This window comes from Gallinula chloropus, assembly GCF_964237585.1.
Source record: "Gallinula chloropus genome assembly, chromosome: 18".
NCBI lineage: Eukaryota > Metazoa > Chordata > Aves > Gruiformes > Rallidae > Gallinula > Gallinula chloropus.
In genome coordinates, this window is record NC_140103.1 from 9,885,006 (window position 1) to 9,902,746 (window position 17,741).

Below are 17,741 nucleotides of genomic sequence, written 5' to 3' on the forward strand. Positions count from 1 at the left end.
AGCTGGAAACATCTGGATGAACAAATTCTTGGCATGTCAAAGACGTCAGATTGGAGGGAGCAGCAAGGGGAGGATCTGAGCCTGAGCTCCCTGGCACTAGCCTCTTGCCCTTACAGCTGCAGAGCAGTCAGGCTGCACAGGACAGGAGAGTCATTGCTCTGGACCCACAGCATCCTTCTGAGGTGAGGATGGACCACCCATCCCAAGCACCACTGGAGTCTGGAAAAGTACAAGAGAGAAATGAAACCTGTTCCATGTCCTGTGAAAAGACCCCAGGGACCAGCGGAGTCACACATGGATACAGATGTGATAACAGCACTTTTATCCCCCGGAGAGACCCAATCTTTTCTGCCTCTGACATCTCTTGTTATGAGGATACCTCCACTGGCATCACCTTAACCCTTGGCCTTTTCAGCCCAGCACCTGGTTTCTGATGACCACCCGTGAAGGGGCAAAGCAGGAAGGGAAGGTGGTTGCTCTTTCCTCCTACAGACAGCAAATCAAATTCTGCTTTTGCATTAACCCCAAAGTAAATCAGGCTTCCAGGTCAGAGTCCTGGGTTTCCCTGGCAGAGGTCAGCACCCTTTCTTCTCCCTTAGTGAAACTTTGGCTAAAAAAAAGGAGGAAAAATCATTTTCCTCCCACCAGCCTGCTCAGATGTCTCCATGTGCTACCCCTGTTAATCCGACCTCTGCAGCATACAGACCTACAGCACTCAACACACACCCACAGGGCTGGGAGATAGACACATTTTCCTTACATGCTTCCTGAGCTCCCCTGGCAATAGAGAAGGGCAGCTTTAGTGTGTGTGGTGCTGTGATTTGGACTGTTGGGGTCCGTTGCCAGGCACAGACCCCGGGGGAGGCAGAGCTCAGACGGGCTCGTGCAGCGCAGCGGGAGCTGTGGGAAAGGCTTTGCATGTCCAGGCTCTGCCAGGGGATCAGCTCCTTGCAGAGGGTGCTGCTGCTGGGTTCTGCTAACAGGGCAAAAACCTACTTAAACGCTCACTGCAGATGGGACAAGGGCAGCCTGGTAGATGTGAAGGACCTGATTTAATATAAAAATCAGAGTGGGCACAGCTAATCACCAGATCTAAAAATCCATTCCCCCTGTTCCCAAAAGGCACATTCTGGACCAATTTTCCAGCAGCCGAGTGCCCCATTTACACTCCAACAGAATGAGTGACAAAAATCACAGTTCTAAACATCAACGACACCAGAAGGTACTGGGGACATAACTTCGAGCCCTACTCACCAAAAATCCCACATCTGCAATCACTCCTCAGCAGATTTTCTTAGGTTTAGAAGGAATTAAAGGATACCATGCAGAGCCTCCTCTGACTGCCCAGACCTGCTGCCCTGTACAAGGGTTTTCAGGGGAAAGCCATGTGCTCCACCTCTGCAGCTCTCCATGGTCAGCAGAGATGTGCACAGAGAGATGGAGGTGCCCGGGATGGGTACCCCAGGATGTCCTGTGCATCCTCTGGGATGGATGGGGTGCCTTGTTTTGCCCCGCTCCAGATGTAGAGCTGCTAAACCAAGCTGGGCTACAAAAATGAACCTCCTCTTTAGCACATGGGCTCAGGGAAACAAGACAGCTTAAGGATGGGTATGTGCACGCCTGAGTGATGTCTCAGCACAGGCCATCAAATGCATTTGTTCTTTGGGGACATTTCTCACTTCATAATGAAAGTCCTTAGGGCAGGAACTGGCTTTGAACAGCCAGAGCGAGCTGTCAACAGTGAAGTGGTAACCAGTAATAACAAGTTGGAGTTGGGAAACTGCCCTTATGCTGACAGAAGCCTTCAATTTATCTACCAAGCCAGAGTGCAGAGGAGAGCACAACCGCCTACTCCCCATGTATCACCCCATGCTCCATTTCCATGGGGCAGGGACAGGTTGCAGAGCCCCAGCCTCCCTGCAAAGGGCAAAACACACCACAGATCATCAGGAACCTTTCATGGGCACAGCCTCTCCATCAGCACCTGTGCTGAGCCCATCAAAGCCAAGATACAAAGAGAATCTAAATAAGACTGGGTGTGGGAAGGGGTAGGAGTGCAGGAACTCATCATGCCATTCAGAGGAGACACACAGAACCTGCTCACTCTAACACAGGCTGTATTGATACAGGAACTGCTATTTGGTTGTGTTTCTGTTATGCCCAGGACATAAATCAGCCTTTAAATTATCTCTGAGGTGCTAAAGCTTCAACTACCACACACAGTCACCCACTGGCTTTGGGAACTAGCAAGTCAAAGGGCAGGAGGTCCAGAAGTAACGACTGCATCCTTTCCTCTTCCTATGTGAGAAGACATGCAACCCCCTCCCCCTGATCCCTCCCCCAAAAAATCACAAACTATACTAAGCACAGCAAAAACACAGTCAGGAATATGTGAAGCTCATTAGCGTCGTGAACACGGGGAGCAAGTGACACTGTGCATAACGTCTGCTGTAGGAAATGGAAGCGAGCAGGCTGGTCCCTCTGGGGACAGCGCTCAGGGTTTCAGAGCTGAAGCGACAGCAACTGGAGGGAACGTGTCATCTCCTTGTCCAATTAAATTTATCTGACTCTGGCTCTCTGCAAGTTCACACAGCAACTGCACACGGCCATACGTGACAGCTTCTCCTCTCCTGTTGCTCTGCTGTCCCCCTCTGCAGAGGAGAGCTGCTGAACTTATTGATGGCATAACAGGAACATCACCTTAAAATAAAAGCAGAGTCTCTTTCCAGCTGCCTGCCTGTGAGGATGTGGTGTCTGTGCACACACCAGGCAGAAAGAGATGGAAGAACATAGAGAGGGCAAAATCCTTTCCTCTGCTTGCTCCAGCATTTGGTCCAGTTCATTATCGAGGGCAGCACGAGCTGGGGCTGACACAGACCAGCTACGGTACGAGCACCATATGGGGCAGCAGAGCACGACTCGTCCAAATGGATTTAAATAAATAAATAAATAAATAAATAAATAAGCCTTTGCAGTAACAATTTTTTTTTCCCACATGAAACCCCTAACTATTTATGAAGCCAACACTTATCTGCAGTCCTGCTCACCGCTGGCTTCTTAAAATCCTCCTGAATCCATTAAGAAATGCACAATAACCACTTCTCATTTACAGACATAGGACAAGATTAATGTTAATTCACTTCCTTTACAATTACTTCCCTTCCCTATTTTCTGTCTACAGAATATTTCACAGCCTTTGAAGGGTATTGGCTATGTATACTTGGTTTTCATGTCCTCTATGCTTGAAATGTTGTAGTAGGTATTACTGCTAGTATGCTCTGAGTAGCTCCACTGGTTTTGCTCTGATTAGGAAACCAACAGTCAAAACCTCCTGCCTGTGGCTAGGAAGAAAACCATACAATTCCTGTAGAATCAAATAAAATTCATATTAATGAATCAGTGACTAATGTTGGCATAAATAAAAAATGCAACCAGTCAGGCTGCATCGATTGTTCAGGAAAGGAAAGCTTATTTTTAGTCATATTCTAATCTTAGGGTATATCCCTTAATGATTAATGCAGAAAGATTTTGTTTCCATAACCTTTTAAAACACTGCTTCAGCTAATGGCACTTTGCTTCCCAGAACTACTGGTTTAATTTGCTACATAAATGCAACCCTTACAATTTTGCTTCAGTAAATAATGAAAGAGAGCTGGCTATGAACACCATCATTTGACGTTGAAAATACCTACATATTAGACTGTGGGTATGAAATAATACATTCTGATTGCAGATGAAAGAGAATTTCTTGTTAAAATACAGTTTCAACAAAAAATGCCATGCAGAAAAAACCCCTTCCCACTAAAATTGTATTTTCTCTTGGTAGGCACAGAGAAGCTCTCTCCATTTTCAATTCTCCACTTGGAAAATACTCTGAAGCATTTTTGATCAGGGTAGGCACACACACAGCAGAGCGTTTTATCTCTGTTGGGTTTGATAAAACGATTTTCTTCCAGGCAAACTCCCCACCACTGTTTAAATTTGCTTCGCCAGCGACCCAGGGAGTTGCTGCATGGATGCTTTAGCGCCTGCCCTGCTTTACCAGCTACTTCTCCTGCCTGAGCTCCCTCGGGAGGTGCACGGTGCCTCTCCCACCAAGACGGTGCATCCGTGTGCAGCACGGAAACACCATTACCAAGGGCTGCTGCCCCCCTCTTCCAGTATTACTCTTGAATTTGACTTTTCTTGCAATACAGATATCAGAATTTGTGATGTTGCATTTTCTCAGAAGGAAAACATTTTTCTTTCTAACATTTTTCCTAACATCTGTTAGCCAGCAACTCCAGAGTTTGAACCTGGCCTAAGCCTAATATAACCCAGGATGTATGTCACATCCTCACGTTCAGAATCACAGAATCCCAGGGGCTGGAAGGGACCTGGAGAGCTCATGGGGTCCAACCCCCCTGCCAAAGCAGCTCCCCAGCTCATATTGCACAGGGCGGCGTCCAGACGGGGCTGGAATCTCTCCAGAGATGGAGACTCCACACCCCCTGGGCAGCCTGTCCCAGGGCTCCCTCACCCTCACTGGGGAAAAGTTCTTCCCCATGTTGATGGGGAACTTCCTATGCTCCAACTTGCAGCCATTGCCCCTTGTCCTGTCCCCACAGACACTGAAAAGGGGCTGCCCATTTCTCCCTGCATCCCATCCTGAAGATATTGATAAACATGAATAAGGTCCCCCCTTGGTCTTCTTTTCTCCAGGCTGAACAGCCCCAGCTCCCTCAGCCTTTCCTCACAGGGGAGATGCTCCAGACCCTTCATCATCTCTGGACTCTCTCCAGGAGATCCCTGTCTTTTTTATCCCAGGGAGCCCAGAACTTGACACAACACTCCAGGTGGGGCCTGACCAGGGCAGAGCAGAGGGGGAGGATCCCCTCCTGTGACCTGCTGGCCACACTCCTCTTGATGCCCCCCAGGATTCCATTGTCTCTCTCAGCCCCCAGGGCACACTGCTGGCTCATGACCAACCTGTCTCCCACCAGGACCCCCAGGTCCTTCTCCACAGAGCTCCTCTCCAGCAGCTCACCCCCAGCCTGTACTGATCCAAGTGGTTATTCCTTCCCAGGTGCCAGACTCTACACTTACAGAAACTTGCTACTGATACTGGAAAAGTCTTTTGAACTATCACAGACGCCAACTTCTTACATCAAGAAAGTTCACCAAGCACCACATTTTCATTTAGCACCCATTATCAATCGCAGATTAAATTTCCACTCCCTTCACCTGCTCTTTTAGAGAATTTGGAGAACTGCAGCCATGTGACGTGCTGACCACAGGTAAATCGGCCTCAGCATGAAAAGCAGCTGAGATGCCAGAAGGGGACAGGACTTCTGGAGCCCATGGGCATGGAATGGCTTGGCTTCAGCTGGTGTTTTGAGCAACATAGAGCCAAAAAAGTGTGCATCAGAGCAAAAGTTAGGAAAGCTCTAGTGTTTAGTTACCACTCCCACGAGGTGCCCGTGGCCACTTAAGAGAAGCAGAAATCATTATCTGCTGCTGCTTCCAGTTTGGATACAGCTGCGTCACTTGTTTTTGTGCAGCTCTGAAGCGATGCGAAGTTCAGCCAAGCCAAAGCTCCCCAGTGTTACCATAAAAAAGAGTTTTACTGCTTTCAGCTTGAGGGTTTTTTCCACAAGAACAGCAGAATGATTTCACTCAACCATAACTCAGCATCCTGCATGCTGCTCCCTATTCATAGAATGACAGAACGGGCTGGGTTGGAAGGGACCCCAAGGATCACAGAGCTCCAACCCCCCTGCCACAGGCAGGGACACCAACCTCCAGACCTGGAGCTACCAACCTGGCCTTGAACACCCCCAGGGACAGGGCACCCACCCCCTCTCTGGGCAGCCTGTTCCAGCCCCTTACCACTCTCTCTGGAAAGAGCTTCCCCCCCAATATCTCATCTAACCCTTTCCTCCCTCAGCCTCCCTCAATCCCCCTTGTCCTGCCAGTCTCTGCCCTTCGAACAAGCTGATTCCCCTCCTATTTCTCTGCTCCCTTCAGGAACTGGAAGGCTGCAATGAGGTCCCCCCACAGCCTTCTCTTCTCCAGGCTGAACAAATCCAGGTGCCTCAGCCTCTCTCCGTAGGGGAGCTGCTCCAGCCCTCTGATCATCTCTGTGGCTCCTCTGAACCCTCTCCAACAGTTCTACATCTTTCTTGTACTGGGACCCCAGCTCTGGACACAGGACTCCAGCTGGGGCCTCAGGAGGGCAGAGCAGAGAGGGACAATCCCCTCCCTGTCCCTGCTGCCACCCCTCTGCTGATGGAGCCCAGGATAACATTGGCCTTCCGAGCTGCATGAGCCACTGCTGGCTCATGTTAAGTTTCTCATCCACCAAACAAGAATATTGCTCTAATAAGAAGGACTTTTCAATTGTTTTTGGTAAAAGTACATGACATACTAGTCTCTGAAGTGTAAATATGAGGCTTAAGTTGATGCACATTCTGATCTTAAGAAAATACCAGAAAATATGAATTCCAGCTTACAGTACATTGCTATTGTTAGCCACCAGATCCCTCTTCAGACCCTGAGATCTGTTTGGTATTTCAGTTAGGAATTATGATCAAGTAATTGCCTCCTCAGGAAAAAGTAACAAGGTGACAGAGTCAAAAGTAAAACAAACAGAAAGTTAAAAGCCACATTGCCATGGCCTGATGTAACAAAAACCATGCTGAGGTTAACTGTGTGGAACCATTGTGTTCTTCTAAACTCCAGTCAAATCACTTGGACTTCAGCTTATTCTTTTCCTCTGAAGTGCTGGTGTCACACTCTCCAGAAGATATTTGGACAATTACACTGTGATGGCCCAGACCAGGCTCTGTTATGGCCAAAGTCCCACTGGGAGCTCAAGGCTTTTGATAAAAACCAAGACAAAGCACATCAGGAATGAAATCAGAGCCCCTTTTTTGCACCATGAGAATGGAAATAAATGGCTCAGCCAGTGAATACACAACAACACGCGATAAGAGATCAGGAACAATTTGGGTTCTTGGATGGCAAATGATAAATTCACCCTGGAAGGAGATATTTAAGCTTTTTCATTTCCCTCTCTGTGCTATCAACTCATCTACAGCTGGCTGGATGCAGCAGAGACGCTGTGATGGTTGGGGAGAGCTGCTCAAAGAAAACTAAGTTTTGTTCTGGAAAACAAACCAAAGTGCTCTGCAGCAGGTGCAGGTGTTCAGCACGTCTGGGAGAAATAAAATCCCCAGCTTTGGCTTCTGCTTTATTTACCATTCTAGAAAAAGCCATTTTTCATGTCCAAGTGATGACTGGCACCTCTGGATCCTACTAAAAATGAACCACAAAGAAAACCTCAGAATCAGAGACTCACCAGGTTGGAAAAGACCTTTAAGATCATCGAGTCCAACCGTTCCTGTCCTGTGCTAAACCATATCCCTGAGCACCTCATCTACGTGTCTGTTAAACACACCCAGGGAAGGTGACTCAGCCCCTCCCTGGGCAGCCTGTGCCACAGCCCCACAACTCTTTCAGGGAAGAACTTTTCCCTCACATCTGAGCTGACCCTGCCCTGGTGCAGCTTGAGCCCATTGCCCTATGTCCCATCTCCTGTCCCCTGGCTGAAGAGACCATCGCCCACCTCTCTGCACCCTCCTGGCAGGTAGTTGTAACCTCAAGTTACCAAGTGGAGGGGTTTGGATTTCATCAGCCATTGCCATACAAGGAGTCACCACATGAAAAATCAACACCCTGTAACTCTGAAACACAGGATTGGAAAAATACAACACGCTTGTTTACTAAGCCACATGTCATCACCTATGTGCCTATGAATTAGCTGCCAGTTCCAATATGTGTTTTAGATAAATGCTGATCTACTTAAAGAAATGGAGCATATCTGTATTTAATTACCTCTCCTCAGTGAATTGAAAATGGTTTTCACACGACTTGCATTGCTTGCATCATAAATTTGTTATAGCATGAAAGACTGGAATTAGCACCAGAAAATGACTCACCTTGATCATTTTTTATCTTTTAGATTTGTCTTTAAGAAATGAGCTCCAGCACTTTGTCCTTAGTTTCTTACTGATTTAGAATTTGGGGATTTTAAAAGAAAAATAATCAAAGAAAGAATATGGGGGGGGGGGGGGGGGGGGGGAAGGAGGCAGGATGACCCAACCCTCTATCTCAGAAGATCTTTGAATTAGGGCAACCAAGGTGCTAAGCTGGTGAAGGGTCTGGAGCACAAGTCTTATGGGGAGCAGAGGGAACTGGGACTGTTCAGCCTGGAGAATAGGATGCTCAAGGGAGACTGTGTATTGCTCTCCACAGCTACCTGAAAGGCAGTTGTGGTGAGCTGGGGGTCAGCCCCTTCTCACAGATAACCAGTGATAGGACAAGAGGGAATGGCTGCAAGTTCTGCCAGGGAGGTTCAGGTTAGAGATGAGGAGAAATTTTGTCTGAGAAGGAGCAGTTGGGCATGGGAACGGGTTGCCCAGGGAACATCCCTTGGGGTGTTCAAGGAAAGGTTGGATAAGGTGCTTAGGGACATGATTTAGTGAGTAATAGAGGTGGTAGGGGAATGGTTTTACTGGATAATCTTGAAGGTCTTTTCCAACCTTCATGATTCTGTGATTCTGTGAATAATGTTGTCCGATCTGATGGCCACGGTTGTGCAGATCCTGGTTCTTGCTGATATTAAAAGCATGTGATAGTTTATGGTGTCTGAGCAACTCAAGGGAGAAAAAGGAATAGGTTAGGGTTTTTTTCTGCACCTTTTAAAAGTGCTTTTTAGATTAGTAGATTACTGTGCAACTTCCACCTGCGCACAAAAATGAGACCACTTATCTTCTGGTGTAATTACAGCAGTAGCACTCACAGTGGGGAGAAACAGAGTGATATAAAAGCATCCTGAACCCAGACTAATATTCAGCTGGGGAATGGGAGTCCACGTCACCTGCAAGAGGGATTGTTCCAGTTTATCTATTTGAATTGAAATTAAAAAACCCATTTCTAACGATGACATTTACACTGAGTAAATGAGACCTTCAGATGTCTTCACACTTCAGGGGGCTATACTGATGTTCTGTGATGGCTGCTGCTTTTATATATTGCAAAATGTTATGTGCTCCACTCATTTATTTAATCAAAACAAGGGATTTAATGCTCTTTAGATACCCACAGAGAAGAAAATGCACACTCAGCTCATCTGTCAAAACCCATCCTGGTTTGCATAGGAAATCACACATTACTGCCCCAACAGCACATAGAAATGTTAAAGAGGAGAGAATCCTCAGTTACAGCTTTTCACAGCAAAAATTTATTCTCTTCAGAGCACAGATGTGAGTCCTATCAGAAAGAGAAGCCTCTACCAGCCTTTATCTATTGCTGGTGGGGACTTAGCCATGGACCTCAACAGCAAATGCCTCTGAACATGGGCAAATCCTCCTTCCAGAGGGGTTTTATACTCACGATTTGATTTCATCTTTCTAAAAGGCAGCTCTGAATCTGGAAGTTTAGAGAAGGGGTTGAACTCTTCACTCTGTCAGGCTTCAGTCCTCATGCAAACTTTGCCTCGGACCAGTTTGGTGCAACTTCTGCTGCAGTGAATTCACATTCTGGGGAGAAGGGTGCTCAGCATCCTTCATCACCACCTTTAACCATCCCCTCCCTCCTGGCAAGGCACACTGTCTGTCAAGACTCCCCGCAGCCAGGAAATCCATTGGAAGGAATGAGCCAAAAGCTGCCTCAGTCTAGTCTACTCCCCTAACTTGCGTTGTCCCAACCCTCTGAGACCTCAGACCTCAGTGCAGACATGTTACACCTACTTCTTTGCTAGTCACAAAAGCTCAGTCTTGGCCACAGAAGCTAAACACACACATCTTATCAATGCATTATTAAACCAAACACGTCTAAGTCCCATCAGGGGACAAAGACCCCCAAAACACCCTGAGCAAAAGGAAGACACCAGGAAGCTGGTAGAAAATCTCCTTTGGTACCTACTGTGGTGCACATAAGGACAAACCCACATGTGTTTGAATTACACTTACTTGTGTCTCTCCAAAAGCGTTAAAGAAGAAAGACAATGTCAAACAGTAAAAGTATATCCCAAAGCAAAGACTCTAAGATGGGTTGATGAGAAGCTGGTGATGAGTTTTACTGTATTAGTCAGCAGGGAACAATGGTGTTTCCTACAAACCTGGGTCCGTGTCAAAGCGCCCGAGATTCACAGCACAGCTGCCAAGGTTTGTTTGTTAGGAAGTGCGTGGAGTGAGTGGAAGGTCTACCACTGTGTTTGCTCAACCACAGGTACATAGGAGCCTGGGGAGTGTCTCATTTCTCCACCATCTGTAGCTTTAAAGTCCAGCTTGAGAAGGTTAGAAAGCACAGGCATAACCAATGCTCTCCTGAGTGTAAGTTTCCCAAGGATGTTTATGCAAAGTTTTCCAATTTGGTCTAATTTGGGCCCCGTTTCCAGAAGTTTCTTTTAAAGTCCTTCTCCAGCTTTCATGTAAAGAACACGCTCATAGTGGGCTCCCATTCTCCTATTGAACCCTAAGTGCAAACACTGGTGGAACATCAAAGCCATCAGCCCAGCACATAATCAGCACAGAGAACAAAAATACAAGTGAGAACAAGACGAACCATCAAATGAGGGCAGGGGGGAGAGGAGGGAAGATAGTTACAGAAGGAACAAAGGAAAATAATTAAGGGGATGGGAGAAAAATGAAGGGGGTGGGGGAGCAGAAACCACAGTTAATGTCCAAAACACTACAGAGTTGCTCACAATCAAATCACAAGCATTATATGGCGATGTCGCACACCTTCCAGTCCTTCCACTGTATGTTGGTCTGGAGGCTTTCCACAATGATGGGAATGATTTTTTGGAAAAAACAAGGGGGGGGAGTGAAGGCATCATGAGAAGGGGAAAGAGGGAGGTTTATAAATATAGAGATATATATCATAAATCCATTTATTGAATATTGTAACAGAGAGCAACTCACGGTGAATTTACGCTGGAGACTGACGAGCTGCGAGATACAGTACCTCGAGTTTGCTTTACAAAACTGCACATGCAAAAACAAAACAAACAAAGAAAACAAAAAGTGAGAAAAGAAAAAAAAAACCAAAAGAGAAGAGAAACCATAAAAGACATTGGGAGGAGACTCATACAGGCTGTGTCCTATTGAATGCAGACTGCAGCGTGCATCTCGGTAGGAGACCAGGCAAGCTTCAGAAAGTGTGGAAGCCACAGACACACCACCTTCTAGTCAACAGGGAAACAACCAAAGAATCAAAAATGGAACCAAAAGGGAAACAAATTAAAAGGTGAACCAAAAGCCACATGATGATATCAGGACTTTATGCCTCCATATGCTATACTCACACAATCAAAGTCCTCCGCAGAAGTCATCTCTAGGACCTCAGGGTAGAGGTCTTTGTAGAAACAGGTGGTGGTTGCTTTTACAGCTGTGCTGCAAAGAGTTATTTCCAAGTGGGAGCAGGATGCTAATTCCCACTCTGGCACTGTGACACCAGGAAGAAGCCTTAGCATGGAGAAAGGCTGGCAGAGGGACCCTGGGCTGCATTCAGAGAACCAAAATCCACCTGAGCCCCAGCAGCTGGTGGCAGGCTGCTTCTGCTTGGTCCCTGCCTCGGGTTTGCTCTTCAGAGGAACCTACCTCTCTCCTCTGACAGGCACAGCCTGAGCTCAGAGCATCCGAATACGGCTCACCGTGTCTACAAAGCAGAGGTCTGCCCCAGCTTAGGCAGGGGACTGCATGTTATTGGAAGGAGATGGTTTCAGTTCACAAGTAATTTTGTAGATTCTCCTCCACCCAGTGTCTGTATAAACACTGGAGTACGGGGCGGGGGGGGGGGGGGGGGTGTGTCTAAATACGGAAATTACTGAATTACACAGAAGAGTTTATTCTTTCTTTGGCAGAGAATCTACAGCAAAACAGGACTTTAAATATCGTGATAGATCTTGGCTTGAGGCGCTAATTTCTTCATAGTTACAAGCAATCATGTTTATGAATTTACATCATCTGAAGAAACCTCCCCAAGGCTGAAAACAAAGTCCCTTCACCTCCTGCATTTGCCTTTTCAGTTGCAGCATTTTTCCTCCTGCTTCCATGAGAGTTTTCATCTGTTATCAATCAACACTAGCGAGCCAGAAGTTCCCCTTAAAACTTAATGTTCTTTGGATATCATATAAGTGGAGTTTTAAATATATGTTGACATAATATTAATGGATTATTTGGAACAGAAATGTTGGCCCAGGTAAAGCCCAACAATCCAGAGGTCAATCAGCCTGGAACGGATATAAGAGAAATTATGAAAGACATCATAAAAGTTTTGCTTGGAGCAAATAATCTGCTGAACAGAGCAGCCAGGTAAAATGTTGTACCAAATCTTTGGTGTTTCTACATTTGCCCCCTGCCAAATCAAAGGGGAGCAGGACTCGAAGTAGCATTGGCAAACCCTGCTTGTTTGCCAGGAAAATGATTGTTTTCGGGTTTCTCGAGCTGGGGATCCCTTTACTCTTTGGAACCCCCAGGATGTCAAGTAAAACCTGCTGAGAACAAGCCCTTGGCTTCACAAATGTCTCAAGGGTAGATAGAAGATTTCTTGGGCAAGACAAGTGGAAAGCTTGTGATGGAGGAGAATGTTCTGGACTACCCCAATTTACCTAAGAGTCAGCACGGGCTGTGCAAGGCTCAGGGAAGTTTTGCTGTTTAACTGCTGAAAGCAGATCTCAGCATCCCTCAGCAGGAGGCTTCCATGAACCTCTGTGTTTATCCCTGCCATGTTTGGTGCAGTGCAGGACAGAGGCCACGCTCTCATCCTGCCAAGTGTCCTTGTAACTTCACCAGACAACATTATGCAAGTCCTGCAGCACTCCAGGTCTGCTCTTCTGCTCCCATCGCCAGAACCTGCTTTTCTGAAACCACCAATTGACTAAATTTGTGCTGGAACTGCAGGGTGTAAAGCCACGAAGTGAAGACAGCTTTCCATTTCCAAATCAAAGTGACAGAAGTACTTGAGCTTTACTTGCTGCTACTTACCATCCGTGAGGGACAGAGTACAAGAGAGTGTCTTTAGGTGCAGCTGAGTCACCATTACACCAACAGCAAGGGCAAAAAGGTAAGCTAATGGGAGGAATCACAGTACCTCACACATCAACACACTTCAGGGGGCAAAAGAAAGGGAAGAAAGCACAAGCCAGCAAGAGAAAAAGAACACCTCTTCTAGTCTACACATCACCCAACACAGGACGTTTCATGGGCTGGGTGTTCAGGCACACTTCTTGCTGGGTCCTGTTGGGTACCAACAGCCCAACAGGGATTTGGAAACAGACCACAGTATTCCCAAGACAGAAGGAAAATATGAAGCCTCTGAGATGGAAAATGTCCTGGAGAAACAGAGCAACTCCCCCACCTTCATCCCCAGACCTGTACAAAAGGGACAGACACCTCTGAGAAGTCACCGTGAAATGAAGTGCCACCTGCCTTTGCTCCTGGCACTTTTCTCATGAGTAGTCAACTCTTTCATGTTAACTGGCAGTACCCACCTCTGGGCATGCAACTAAAGTGTAAACTGCTTTGAACCACCATGTGAGGGACCAGCAGAAACCAGTCAGAGCCTGGAGAGAGGAAGAGGTCTTTAGAGGTTGGAAGGTTGTCCCGGGAAGCACGTGTAACTTTGAAAACCAGTAGTGGGCAATTCTATAGGCAAGTGTTTAGCTCTGGTGTCCACATTGCACGACCAGTCTCTGCCACTTCCCACAGAGTTTCACCCACTGTATCTGAGAAGTTATCCTCCCATCCAGAACTCATTCTCTTACCCACTCTTAGATAACCTCCTTGGGTCTGGCTGCAACCGTAGCCCATCACTATGTGGAGTTAAAACACCCCAAAACTTAAGTAACAAATGCAGGAAGTTGAGCTCAGCATGACATCAGCATAACCCCTTAGCAGGTTCCTACAAATTTAGCATTTGCTCACTGCTGTGATTGCTGTTTTAAGGCTTTTCCCAAGCAAAGGTGGAGAGAGGCCTTTGGAAGATAACATAGGCTCGGGGTGCCTGGGTGAGCTAAGCCATGGGTTGTGTCCTCTCCGGCTGGTCTGCTGGCCCACGCTGGGCCGGGTGTGCTTATCGCAGCCCCTTTTGTACATACCATTGGTGCATCTCTGGCTGGAATAGAAAAGGTAGAGGAGGAAACAAAACACAGGGAGTTCAGGCTTCGGGTTAGGCAAGCACAGAAAACAAAGCTGTGTTTGCCTGGGGTCTTCATACCACCCATGGGAATGAGCCTGAGGGTTCTCCCTTCCACCGGCTCCTTTCCAGTGGGACCGCAAAGCGCTTTGCACACCCATCGCCTGTGTAACTGCCCCTTTCCCCCCTCCTCTGTCCTCCCTGCCAAGGAAGCTGCACCAATGGTTTGCTCTCAGATCCATTGGTCTGTACAGTCGCTCAGTGGTTTAAATGTTGCACAAAACAGAGGGTCTTAAAGACAACGCTGGGCAAACTGGACAAACCCAGAAACTCACCTCCAGAAACAACAAAGCAAGGAAAATGCTAAACAGAAAACACAAAAAAATATATAATAAAATCACAAAAATAAGAATGAAACAATGGGCTCAAATTAAAATGCAGTAAGACGTTAACCAGCTGTTCTGGTTTCAACCAAGCATCGCAACAACGACAAAACCAATGTACCCTCCTAGCTTTTAGTCCTGGAAAATAACAGAAGGAAAAGGCCTGTTCAGGATAGAGTTCACCAGGTGAAAAAAACAAACTGTGGGTGGACAAATCTGTTCACATCAAGTCCCTTTGGTGGAGAAGATAAACCTGAGATCGATGAAGTAAGCACTACACACTAAATGCTGGTAGAACATTGTAAGAAAGCTGTTTGAGTCAGTTGCAAGATATCATGACACCGCTGTAACCAGAGAATGAATCATAGAATCACAGCCTGGTCTGGGTTGGACGGGACCCTGAGGATCACAGAGCTCCAACCCCCCTGCTACAGGCAAGGCCACAAACCTCCAGGCCTGGATCTACACAAGGTTGCCCAGGGCCCCATCCAACCTGGCCTGGTAAGGATGTAGTACTACAAGAGATCCCTGTGACACAGTAGCCCCTCACCACCTGTCAACCACAAAACAATCCGCGTGTGGCTCGCGCAGCAGCCCATCGCACATGTCAAAGGGAAGGTACCATCCAGACCCTCCCAACAGGCTGACACAATAAATAAAGCTTCTCAAGCCTGGGAAGTGACATTTTGCAACAGATGAGATAAATGGAACGTTTCCTGGAGCTGGGTTGTGAGGAGAGCCTGGAATGGCAGAGGGAAGCAGAGCCACTGGTGCAGATGAGCCCAGGAGCAGACAAAGCACGAGTGCACGCTGCGTTCCCACAGGAAGAACACCAGAGGTGGAGGAGCAGACGCAGCACTACGGGGTCTGCGATGGCAGGGAAGGAGGCTGAGGGGCAGACACACACTCAGTCCATAATTTAGGATGGATGAGGGAAAGAAGCAAAACAACAAGCCCAGCACCTTGCCAGTGGAACAGCACAACAACCGTAGGACTTTTTACCAGATTCATCCCCAAGACGACCTTATCACCTCTGTGGGAGGGGGACAAGCACCCTGGGAATGTGAACATCATGACTAAGGAAAAGCAAGTCATGGTGTCCTCTGCTAACACCTGAAAGACCTGTTTTGATTGATGCAGATGGGAAATGCTGATGTTTTCAGAACACTGATCCATGCTATAGCTGCCTACTGTTGCAGAAATTTTCATACCTGATGAAAATAAAACAAAATTACAAACCCCAACTCATTATTCCTTAGGAGAAACTAAAAATAAGACCAGCTAGGGTAGTCCCACCTTTGCAGCAGGCCTTTGGTAGCTTAGTCCCAATTTTTCTCAGCCTCTGCTCACCAACCACTTATGGGTACAAAAGCTCTACAGATATTTCCTCTTGCAGCAACGTTTCCAGATGCCAGAAGACCCACCTCCAAGCATGCCCAGCACTTTTCCATTCTCATCATGTCTAGGTCTGAATTGCATCAGAGGCTTGATCGGACAGGACTCACCATCAACACGGCATCTGCTTCATGCTCAGGACCACCATGTAGCTTAAGACCCCAAGAAATGAAGTACTGAGGTACCTCTGGCTGCTGACCACAGGTCCCTACCATCAGCTCTGCTGTACTAGACAGAGATACCCAAGGGATAGGTGCTACAAATCTGCAAGCTCCTCTGGAGTAGTTCTCTCTGGATGTATTTATGTATTAAATTGCTTCAGCATGCATTCATTAAATATCTTATGGATCATCAGCCAGCAATCCATCCTTACACCTATTCCTCTCTGGCAACACACCGAACTTCTCCTTTGCATTCTCCTCTGTGTCATTCTCCATTCCATCATCAACCTTCTGACCTTTCAATCTTTCCTGAACTAAAGTCCCAAGAGCTTTGTGTGTGACCTTGTAAAGCCCCTTCCTGACATTAAAGCAGTGACAATGAGAAGTCAGGCAGCAGTTGTCAGATGATGGCTCCCACACTGCATGCACCAAGTTACCGTGGTTAGTGGACACCGCAGCGATCGATTGCACTTCCAAATGTGCCTAATTATCTGCCTGTACAAATGTGGTGGGTGGGAAGGGATCCAGGCAGGTACCATTGAGACAAAATGAGTGGCAATCCACAGTTGTGTACTCACTTTCAATTAGGGTCACAAAACTTGCCCTGTGATATTGAAAACCAGGTGAAAGCCTGGTAAGAAATCATGGGATAAGGTTATTTTAAAGCAGCCAACAACGTGGTGGGAAATCTTAGCTCCGTTAAAGTGGGACTTTTTTCCTCATTTCTAAGAAATGCACTAAACTTTTGATTAAACTTTTGATTAAAAAGAAGAAAATGAGCATCATTATCTTGCATTTTAAAATAACAGTGCCAGGAAATTCATCAAAGAACAAGAGCAAATGTCCTCATTTGACTTCTTTTTGAGACCAGACAGGAAATCATTGTAAGAAAAGGATTATATTCCCGACCAACAAACAGACATGGCATAAATAGGAGCTGATTAAAGCAGTAATTGCAAAATAAAATGGTTGGAAGACTAAAATAGTCAAATTAATACTATTTTTTTCCTTCACATATTATGAACTGGCTCCATTTGGCCTATTGTCTTTGATGGAGTGGATTAAACTCACACTAACAAGGGTCACAAAAGCTTTATGCTGAAGGATCAAGCTGGGATCCTGCTGAATTTCAGATACTTTGGAATAAAATTCAACAGGAAATTCCTTTTTCAATGCCTCAGCTTCTCCGGCCTTTGAAGGGCTCCCCTGCAAAAGGGAGCTGGAAAACATCAGCAGCTCGCAGTAAAAAGCACCATTGGAATTTTTGGTGCTGGAAGTCCTGGCACTAAATCTCCAGAAGAGGTAAATGAACCCTTGAGAAGAACATACTTCTAAGTAAATCCATTCGAGGGAGGTGTGTCCCAAACACAGGGCCCATAATCCCACGCAGGCAACATCAAGACAAGTAGTTCCACCTACAGATCAACTTTTCCCTTCAGTTTAGACCACTGCCTATGTGAAGGTGGGCCCCAAGGCAATGTTTTCCAAGGATTTGAGTATCACAGAGGATGTCCAGATCCACGCAGAAAAGCCCACCTCTGAACATGTGAATCCATGTACCTGTTCACACATGTGAGCTCATCCAACCCAGCGCTCGTGCAAACAGGAAAAGCATGAAAGC

At 46.7% G+C, this 17,741-nt stretch overlaps 1 protein-coding gene across 1 annotated transcript in view; it reads right to left on the minus strand.

Moving 5' to 3' along the window:
• The window catches only part of CACNA1B (calcium voltage-gated channel subunit alpha1 B), a gene marked incomplete at both ends in the record, with an annotated part of 300,744 nt that overhangs the window by 78,091 nt on the left and 204,912 nt on the right, over positions 1-17,741 (minus strand). The gene's annotated exons all lie outside the window — the stretch shown is intronic.